Source organism: Gadus macrocephalus, chromosome 21, assembly GCF_031168955.1.
Source record: "Gadus macrocephalus chromosome 21, ASM3116895v1".
NCBI lineage: Eukaryota > Metazoa > Chordata > Actinopteri > Gadiformes > Gadidae > Gadus > Gadus macrocephalus.
In genome coordinates this window covers 4,247,529-4,257,953 of record NC_082402.1, presented here as the reverse complement: position 1 = coordinate 4,257,953, position 10,425 = coordinate 4,247,529, and the positions used below count along the sequence as shown (strand labels likewise).

Here is a 10,425-nt window from a genome sequence, read left to right as displayed (position 1 = left end):
AGGTTCATCCTTTCAAAGTAATGTACAGTCGGATTAAAACTAACAAATAACAGGATTGAATTGAAAGCTAGAGAGAGTCGACTTTTCCCTTTATATTTATTTATTTTTGTTTAAATTAATACTCATATAATAAAAAAAAAAAAGTACTGGCAATGATGGAAAAGTATAACAAAATGGGAAACGACTTCACGTGACAAATGAAGAAAGGGGGAACAGAAATTGTTTGCTTTGCAAATTTATTTTTTATTTTCTTGCGGTGTATATTGTGTGCTTAATAACCATCAATATATGATTTCATTTTGTTTCAAATAATATGTTTCTTGGAATTGGTATCCATTATTATCAATTTTATTTTCTGCTCTTCTCTTCAAACAAACCAATAAAAAATAAAGAAATAAAGATAAGACAAATATTATGTCTCCTCCATTTCGGACACTTTGTGCTTCCTCGGGATACCGAAGATAGGTGGTAGAGTTCCTCTTGCCATCTCTCTGCCCTCCTCCGTGAAATGAGCAAACCGTCTGCAATGACTACACACACACACACACACACACACACACACACACACACACACACACACACACACACACACACACACACACACACACACACACACACACACAAATAGTTGTGTGTGTTGTGTGTGTGTGTGTGACCAGAACTGTATGGAGTGTATCTTTTGTGTGTGTGTGTGTGTGTGTGTGTGTGTGTGTGTGTGTGTGTGTGTGTGTGTGTGTGTGTGTGTGTGTGTGTGTGTGTGTGTGTGTGTGTGTGTGTGGGGGGGTATCTAGTTTGTATTGTATAGTTTGTTTGACTCCAGTTTAACCAGTGAATGAGTTTCTCTGTGGGGTATACCACGAACCTCGCTGAACATACACCCAGGCTTTCTTGGGAAAACCTGGCTCGACAGAGCCGCAACTCGCAATCAGAGTTAAATGGTACCACGAAGCTCACTTTAGATTCAATTAGTTGAACCAGGTTTTCCGCTTTTGGTTCAGTGCGCGTTCACTTGAAAGGGGCGTTTTTAGCGTAATTTTTCTCACCTTTACGATAGATCAAGCAGTCTATATGTGTATAAGTGAAAAGATTCTGCATATTGTCTGTAAAATAACTATGCCAAATGCAGAATTGTTCGCCATTAATCCAAATAGAATGATGATTAAAAAATGCATAAGCAACGTCCATCCTGCCTTATTCTATCATTTAGGGAATTCACTTTAAATACACCCTATGTAAGAAATGTATAGCATGTTTTCAACCGCTGACAGGTAGCGGCTGTAGCGTAGTGGATTAGTAGGCCTATAAGACCCGAACGCCAGCGACCGGGGTTCAAATTCACCGGTCTATCATCATGCATTTTACCCCCATAGATGTGGTGCCAGCACGGCCTTGAAAATATGGGTTCAAGTTCGAAATAAGCACAAAAATATAATTCCATAAGCTTTAATGAATAAGTATTCCATATGCATGAGAGTTGGGACTTTTTAAGCTTCACATAAATTCGCGTCACTTGGGAGTGGCGCAGAAATTCAAGACTGACGCGCTACCTCCACTCTAGCACTCTGTCACGGAGACACAATGCCAATGCGCAACAGTAAGGCCCAATCCCATTTCTAGCCCTTACCCCTTCCCCTTACCCCTCCCCCTTACCCCTTCCCCTTGCCCCTCAATACAGAGGGGTAAAACGTTCCCCTAAGAAATGGGACGCCCCTCCATTACGTGGCTTCATCGTCGCTGACTGCTATGTCAACAGAAGCCACGAGTAGGCATGTTTCAGATCAAGCATACGTTGCGTTGCCTCACATAACATAATGAATTAGTGGATAAAAATGTCAGAAATGCTGGCGTTAACTTCCCAATGTGATGCGACGCGTCACATGGCTTTAAAAACTCGCTGGATCTCCATTGTAACTCTGTCCGTCTGCTTTTCTGTGCATATGCTCTTTCAAATAAATGCAGACATAAGACACTCCCCTCAACATATCAAAACATTGCCATAGGATAGGATAGGATAGGATTTTATTTGTTGTCATTGCACATGCACACAGGTACACACAGGTACACACAGGTGCAACGCCAAACCACTCCCCAGGGAAACAAAAGGCATGCCATAGGGAACAACGAAACCAACTTACTTAGGAACCAATATTTGGTGGAGTTCACATAAAAAAAGGTATGAACAATGATAAAAAATAAAACAAAATCAAATTAAACTTAGCTTTGCTACACACACACACACACACACACACACACACACCCCAAAATACTAAATTACAACAAAAACAATGGTCTCGTTTGGTTGATACATTCATTAGGCAATTGGTATAATGACACAGACATTCAGTGGGCTATTGAGCTCAACACAGAAATACCAAAGTAGAAAACAGACGCAAGAATGAAAAGATTGAACAACGTAAGACTCACTCCCACTGTTTTCTGGCGATCATTTTCGATTTTAGGAACTCATTGTCCCTGGTCCCCCTGAAATTAATGAGCCGTCTGGTCTCCTGTGGTGTCCCTGAGGTATAGGTGGAAAGGAAATCTTCAGTTTGACAGGCGAGCGAAGTAGCCTTGGTGGCAGCTTTACCGATATCAAAGCAGTGCGCCGGTATAATCAACCAAGGAATAGTAGTAGTAAGCATATCCACTGCACACAAATGTTACTTGAAACCTTAACATGTCATGTCAAGGGATATCGGATATCTATCTCAACAAATAGCGATAGCGGAACACATTAGCATCGGCTTCTAGTGATTCAAAACAAACTTGACTAGTGATCGCTTCGTTTCAAGGGCTACGTAGCCTTTTGTCTTCGCCCTACCCCTTAACCAAAATGAGAATTGGGACACCCTTACCCCTTCAAACCAAGGGGGAGGGGTAAGGGGGAGGGATAAGGGGTAGAAATGGGACGCACCCCAAGTATTGTCTACATAAGGTCCAAAAGGACGATCAAATAACGAACACCCTCTGATGAGAATCTGTATCTCTCATGAAGAACCCCAATTTCGTTGTTTGCACAATGACAATAAAGTCTGAAATCTGAATATCGTCAGACAATGCTAAGGGATCGGTTCTGTCCCGTAAAACCCTCTGTCACCGGAGAGACGCCTGTACGAGAAGTGCGCCGCGGTCCACGGGAACACCGACAAATGGTGACGCCATTGTCAGAGGAGGGGCTAGGAAGCTGCGCACGCCGATTTAAGTAGCCAATCTCCAAAAAACTGCTGCCGACCAGGTTTGGTTGCGAGCATAAGTCACCATGGTGATACAGCGACGCTAAAAGAGATCGACTTTCGTGGTACAACTAACCCAGGCTTTGAGCTCAACATACCTCGCTAACCCTCTAAGCGAGCTTCGTGGTACAGGCCCCTGGTCTCTTTGATGAAAGCTTCCTTCTCACTCTCATACACGCACACACACACACACACACACACACACACACACACACACACACACACACACACACACACACACACACACACACACACACTCGCGCACAAAGTAAGGTGAATTGAATGAAGACTTTTTTCGTTTTGAAGTTTGAATCTAAATCAGTCAAATCAGACTCATCCCTTTAATTAAAATGAGGGAGGTCATTTAAGATCAAACACAGAGCTGAAATAGCCTCTCACTGTTACCAAGAAGACCACAGGGTGCCGAACCTGCATTGAGTTTTACTAGTTCACCTGTCGCAGCTCGCCTGCCAGGTGGTTTTCTTAATTAGTTAATTGGTTGCATCTGGTGTGTTTCATTTAAAAGGGAACCGGACATTTGTTTGTACAGTTTTGTTGACGTCTGTTGTGACTTATTTAACATCTCTTCCAGTTTCACAGGTTAAAGACTTTTTGAAGTAAAGAGGAGCATCTCATCTGAACCTGATGTAAGTAGAATTGTGTGGCAAAGCAAAAATGACGTGACTTGTATGTTGAATATAAATCACTGATAATGTGTGAAGGAAATCTGGGATTGTGGTGGTTTAACTCATTTGAAAATTTGGCTCATTTGAAATTTGGACCATGAGTAAACTGTTCCTTCCTTCAAAGGTCTATCATGGATATTTAACTGCAGTTCTGTGAGTATCCCAACTTAACCATGAAGCATAACTGCAAACTGTAAGTCATTAATTTCTCATTACTCTTGGGCACATTGATGTATTTTGGCTTCCTGGTGAGTTAACCTGTTACCTGAAGGTGGATCTGAGTATTAAGGATGTTTTATTGGTTCATGGGTTACTTAGGTGTTTGGTTTATATTGGTATTAATGATTTGTTAAAATGGTTACAGGCTCCAAGTTATTGTTGTAAGCTGGAGTAATTGGTTGGGTTCTAATATCTTCAGTCTTCTTTCATTCAACTCTCCTGAGCTCTGCATCTTCATCACATGAGTGTGGCTTTACTGACACTGAGGGTGTGGTCTGAGTGAGCAGAGGTGCATACTGGGATACAGAGCTGTCTCGAGTCTACAGGTCTGTAGACACGCCCCCTCAGGGGAAACCGAGTGTTTGAGAAACTGTCGTGACGTCAGTTACATGGACTGGAATGTTCTTAAAGATGGAGACAGGGATTCAGAAGGAGAAAAATCAGGGGGAGATGAAGGGGCTCCTCATCTCAAAGACTAAAACACAACTTCAGTCTGACACAAGAGAACCATGGAACACATTCAACAGTCCCCTCCAGGCATCGTGACTCCTCAGGAACAGTTTCCTTTCCAAGAAGGTCTTATTTGGGGCCATCCCCATATGGATCCTGCTCCTCAAGAGCCACCCCCCTCCACTGGGTGGTCTTCTGAACAGATGACCTCCTTCCTGTCCTCAGGCTGACTAAAGCTGCACCGTTTGCATCTGTGAAGGCCCCTCATTCAGGAAACCACTGGACTACAAAGACATGACTTCAGAGATGTTGAATCAACCTGGGACACATTTTGGAGACGCCAAGCATAATCCATCATCAATGTGGGACGCCACTGAAGAATGTTGTACATAATTTACGTCTCTGGAGACATTGGTTGTTCTGTTATGGGTGCCCTGGCGTGAGAGCTGGGGGTGGGGATGATGGAATGTTATTTGGCATGAGGTTTTTACCCTGCATGATTGTTTGGCCTTTTATGGCTCAGTGGTGTTTGGGTTTGACATGCCGCAGTCGCAGACAGGTGTACAGGGAGCGCTTGGTTTGCTTTGCAGCGGAGGTAGAGCGTTTACTGCATGGGCTGGGCTCGTTTCTTTTTTCGTTTTCTTTTTTTTGCGGACGCATTATTTAAATCTAAATAAAAATAAATAAATGTAAATAAAAAAGATATATCGCGAAAATATCGCAGGAACACTACGTGTCATCGTGGGACGCCAATATCGTCATTGCGATAAAAATTCGATATATTGTGCAGCCCTAGTGTGTGTGTGTCCCACTCACACCTGGTGTGTGTGTGTGTGTGTGTGTGTGTGTGTGTGTGTGTGTGTGTGTGTGTGCCCGTCCGTCCGTCCGTCCGTCCGTCCGTCCGTCCTGCTTTGACAGTGATAATGTTCATACGGGGGTCTGTGTGATTGGCTTGGGATATTGGAATGGTCAACTAAATCATACCTGATGGACGGCCCACGCTTACTTAAAGGCCTCCAGTAGACATGAAGAGCCCTGAGCGACGCTCCGGAGTGAGATCCAACACACTGGGCAGGAAGGAGAGTATCCAACTTGAGTGTAAAAGGATGCAAGCGGCGTGTTCAGATCAGTGACTTCAAACTAGGACTACACCAATCAGGATCAATGGAGGATGGACACCAAAAGGAATTCCACAAGGAGAGTGATGTTGGAAAGGGACCTAAATGGATATTCAAGATGACCTTCAGACCTGTAATGAGACGGCTCTTCCTACCTGGCTGGATTGATGGAGAGCCCTGTAGATCTTGTCTTGCTCTCAGTTGCACGTCTTCTCAGGCTGAACTGTATTTGTTTCGGACAGGACTAGCTGAACGATTGGTTCCCTTAAATCAGAACCAATCCGGGAACTCCAGCTAGTGCGCTCTTCGAGCTGAAGTTGTGCTCTTCAGCTGAGGAGGTAAGGAAACCTTCACTGGGGCTTCAAGATGTAAAGAGGAGAATGTTTCAAAGTGTTCCATGGTACTCTGATGAAGACCGTTGTTGTGTTCCACTGGCTGAGAGGAAGAACCCACACATCTTCCTCTTGGCCTTTCTCCTCTGAGAATCCTGGCGCCATCTTGAAGGATATTCCAGCTCATGTAACTGATGTCACGACAGATTCTCAAACACTTGGTCTCTCCTGAGGGGCGTGTCTATGGAACTGAAGACTTCAGACAGCACTGTATCCCAACATGCATCTCTGCTCACTCAGACCACACCCCCATGAGTAGGATGCAACACTCTATTGATGGAGATGTAGAGTTTTATAAGTAACGAGGGAGCAGACTAAGGTGATTAGACTGTAAAGCTTTAAACCATGAAGATGGTTGGATAGTTCAGGAATTGGGCTTCTTTTTATTATGGGCAGTCCTTTCACTCAGATGCCCACTTCTCACTGGAGCTTTACATGTGTTGGCTGGCTGGCATGATTTGCTGTTGGTGGTCAGGGTGACATTGCAGGGCTATGGTCGGCTCTCTGTGAGGTCAATGTTTAGATTTGCTCTGTATGGTTTGTACCCTGAATAATCTAGATAATTGTAAAATGTAGACAGTTTTGTATTGAATGATTTTAGGTTTAAAGTTGTTGTGGGACGTACATGGTAGTTTGGTTCTTCGTACGGTTTTGAGTGATATAACTTGTACACACTGGGTGCATAATAATGTAAAGATACACTGAATAGTAGTAATGACCAACAGCAACAAACTGATCACCTCAAGGTAAGTCTGTTGGCTGTATTTTAATGAAGAACATCGCTGGACTTCAGGATCTTCCTTCGTTCAGCTCAAGGTGAGGCGCTGGTTCTGTTTTTTCTTTGGTTGGTTCCGGCCGGAATGTTCGGATTCCGGTCGGACGGTTTGTGCTTCCCGCCGTGGAAGGTTCTGAGTGCGGTCACTTGATTTAGTCCCAATGGTTAGCTTAGAACGTTGTAGTCTTGACAACCATAAGAAACCACCAGGCAGTTAGTTGGACGGGAGTCCCCTGAGGGAATCTGGCGGAACGTTCTGGATTGTATTTGCGTAACCTCGAGCCGTTGCCAACGGAAACAATTTTTCAGTCGGTTTCCATTGGGAATTGTTGCCCCTATCTTAAACAACTCAAGTTTGATATTAAATACATACTGACACGTACGTCGTACAATATTTTGATAATTTCCGATGGTTGCGCCGTACTTTAAACCACGATGACGTTGCGGGACTCTCACTGCGTACAAAACAGCGTTCTACTTGCGGGCCCATTTCTGACCATCGGTGAAGGCTGAAAATCATTTCAAGGTGGAAGATAATTTGACATTTCTTCAACGGAACCCGGCACCTGAATATGGCTGAGTATATTTGATTTAATATCGATACTGCTTAGTGTTCTTTGTTACTTCAGCTATTGTACGTTCTAAATATCTGCTGTCATTAATTGCCACAGAAGTTAAACCCTACCCAATGGAATGACGTTAAACAACGACTTTGGTGCCGAGTTACCAACTGGATAATATAAAAGCTAAAATAATGGCCGTCATTCCCACATGTTACAGTAGAAGATACTCTAGAACTGTACATGGTTAAAAAGGTAACATGTAGTTGGTCCCAAGGTGTCTGCCTCCTCACCCAGAGCAAGACCTCCACCTCCTCACCCAGAGCCAGACCTCCACCTCCTGTCAGAAGTCCTCCAGAACAGGTCAGTGCTCTGTATGAGTAGAGTCTTCTCAGGTCAGTTTCAATGCATGGCCTGAACCACTTCTTTAAACTTGTGTACTGCTCTGTCTTCATTCCCAAAAACGGGATGCTCATATCTGGTCTCAAGTCTTTTCTGGCCTTGAGTTAAATTAATTGTGTAACTTGGTTTCGGATGAGTCAATTAAGTTTATTGTTGGGCAAATGCTGATATAAACCTGCTGCAGTAGCTGAAAGGCGAGGCTGGGGACCGGAGGCTTGTGGTGCCAGGTCTGGACCGGAGACTGAGGCTGGAGACCAGGGGCCTGCAGCACCGGACCAGAGGGTAACCATCACCAAGCTCATCTGAAACACTAAAATCCACGGTAGTTTAGGTCTGGTTTTGATAATTTTATGACTTTAAATCTGTTCCAAGCTGTGAGTTAATTCATACGGGGGTAATGCAAGAGTCATATGAGCCATTAATGTTACTAGTGCTGCTACGACCGTAGTGGATGAATTGCTGAACGCGACAATCTGCAGACGTTGTCTAATTTAAGTGTTTAAATTTGTCTTCCATTTTACAAGTGAACCTCAGATGCAGGAGGTGGGGTGTGTTGCGTTCCCAGGTGATTTACTACTGAGACCAACTGTGTTTGAAACCAGACCAGGAATCCATGGCTGAAGGAGCTGATGGAGGAGCCGTGATGAAGGAGCTGATGGAGGAGCCGTGCTGAAGGCCCTGGGCTGGTGGAGGAGCTGGTGGAGGGCCTGCCTGGTGAATGACGTCTGTCGTGGGGTAGATGGAGCTTGACTCTGAAGTGATCGTCACACACTCTGCCACTTCTCGTAGAATACTGCTACCACAAACTACCGGCGTTTGTACCATATATACCAGACGACTACATCTGTTTTACCACTTGTTGAAGCAAGACTTCCGCTGTTTGTTCCAGACCAGGACTCTGTCTGAGGAGAGCTGCTGGAGGAGCTGAGATGCGGGAGGACGACTAGGAATCGACCAACAAGGATTCCTCGTAAGTTTGTATTTACTTACATGGTTGACTTAAAGGGCAAAATACAGCTGTTACTTTGACATGTGTTAATCAACTACCGCTGTGTTTTCTTACTAGAACGTGTTTCTGGAGCGGAGGCGAGCTGGTAGGGGAGCCGTGAATCTGGAGGATGACCATCACTCTACCAACAAGGATTGTAAGTTTCTATTAACCAAACAAACTTAAAAATAAGAAAAAATAAGGGCTTAAAAATAAGACAAACTAGATGTTTGTTACCAGACTTTAGGGCCAGACTCGCACTGTTTGTTCCAGACCAGGACTCTGGCTGAGGAGAGCTGATGGAGGAGCCAAGACTCTGGAGGACGGAACACGGAACACTCCACCAACCAGGATCCTCGTAAGTTTGCCTAAAATAAACAGAGTGGACTTGTTGTAAAGCAGGATTAGTTTGTCCAGTACAAGTTAAGGCATACTATTGTGGTTGTTTACCAGACAAACTACAGCTGCTACTTTGTTACGCGCCATTAGAGCCTCCTGTGTTTGTGACCTTACATTAGAGACAAACTACTATTGTGTTTGTTACCTGATATTAGAGCCCAACTACCCCTGTGTTTGTTACCTGATATTAGAGCCCAACTACTCCTGTGTTTGTTACCTTACATTAAGAGACAAATTACGTTTAACCAGACCAGGAATCTGGAGGACTGATGGAGAAGCCATACATCTGGAAGGCAAATCCTGAGGACCACCAGGACTCTACCATCAAGGATTCCTCATAAATGTGCATTATCTGGACATAATGGACTAGGTAGGGGGTAGGGGGTTCAACCCTCAAACCAATGGCGCCGGGTTCAAGTCCTCAGAATACAGTGATGCGTCCTTGAGCAAGGCGCCCTAAAGCCTGCCTGCTCCTTAATGACTTATCTTTGGTTCAGATAATGTTGCATATTTTGAATATTGAACCTAATCATTGTCCTTGTTTGGTCCGGGCAGACACACCAGAGCTGAACCTCACCTGATCCTGTTTGGTCGGGGGGTAGACACACCTGCGCTAAACCCGCCCTGATCCTGACATCCTGCTAATCCCGTCTCCTCAGTTCATCTGAGCCTCGTCCTCCAGAAGACCTGCTGAGCTCAGCAGTCTGAGGCTGATGGATCAATGACCTCCAGTGGGAGTGATCTTCTTGACCCCACATGTAACTGTGTGCTTCCACACGCCTTTCCCTCACGTCTGTCACTAACCTCACTACTTCACTACTCTCTACTGCTTCCTCTTTCCTTCCTTCTCTGTGGTTCAAACCTTGACACTAAAGGCGTGTCTTCCTGCCCTCAGAGGGTTTAGCGTTAGGGTTGAGAGTCAGGGTTTAGAGTCAGGGACAGATCTGGTCAGGGAGGACTGCTTTTACGCAAACCTCTTCACTTGCTTTCGGAATGGTGGTGACATTTTGAAAAGATTCATTTGGGAAAATATTTTCCTCTGCTTTCCTTTACAAAATTGTATTAAACTTCTGTCAAGTGTTTTTGTTTATGTATTAAAATCCCACATTGACTTCTACATGTTTGTTGCGGTTCATTTAATTGTCCTTCAACTTGGTTAATGTCAAGCTAAACTCCTGCAATACATTTAATTGTTATTCTGCA

At 44.2% G+C, this 10,425-nt stretch overlaps 1 long non-coding RNA gene across 5 annotated transcripts; it reads left to right on the top strand.

Annotated features, from left to right (window-relative positions):
* Window positions 1–5,434: 5,434 nt before the first annotated feature.
* On the top strand, window positions 5,435–10,351 carry LOC132450039 (uncharacterized). Of its 5 annotated transcripts, none has more exons than XR_009523771.1 (8): window positions 5,435–7,796; window positions 8,023–8,117; window positions 8,438–8,592; window positions 8,725–8,805; window positions 8,902–8,980; window positions 9,064–9,181; window positions 9,472–9,592; window positions 9,778–10,351. It is a non-coding gene; the product is annotated as an uncharacterized LOC132450039 (long non-coding RNA). The 5 variants fall into 5 exon arrangements; XR_009523770.1 differs by having other exon boundaries at window positions 8,023–8,157; window positions 8,438–8,570; window positions 9,778–10,350; XR_009523773.1 differs by having other exon boundaries at window positions 5,436–7,796; window positions 8,443–8,570; window positions 9,778–10,350.
* Window positions 10,352–10,425: the final 74 nt, after the last annotated feature.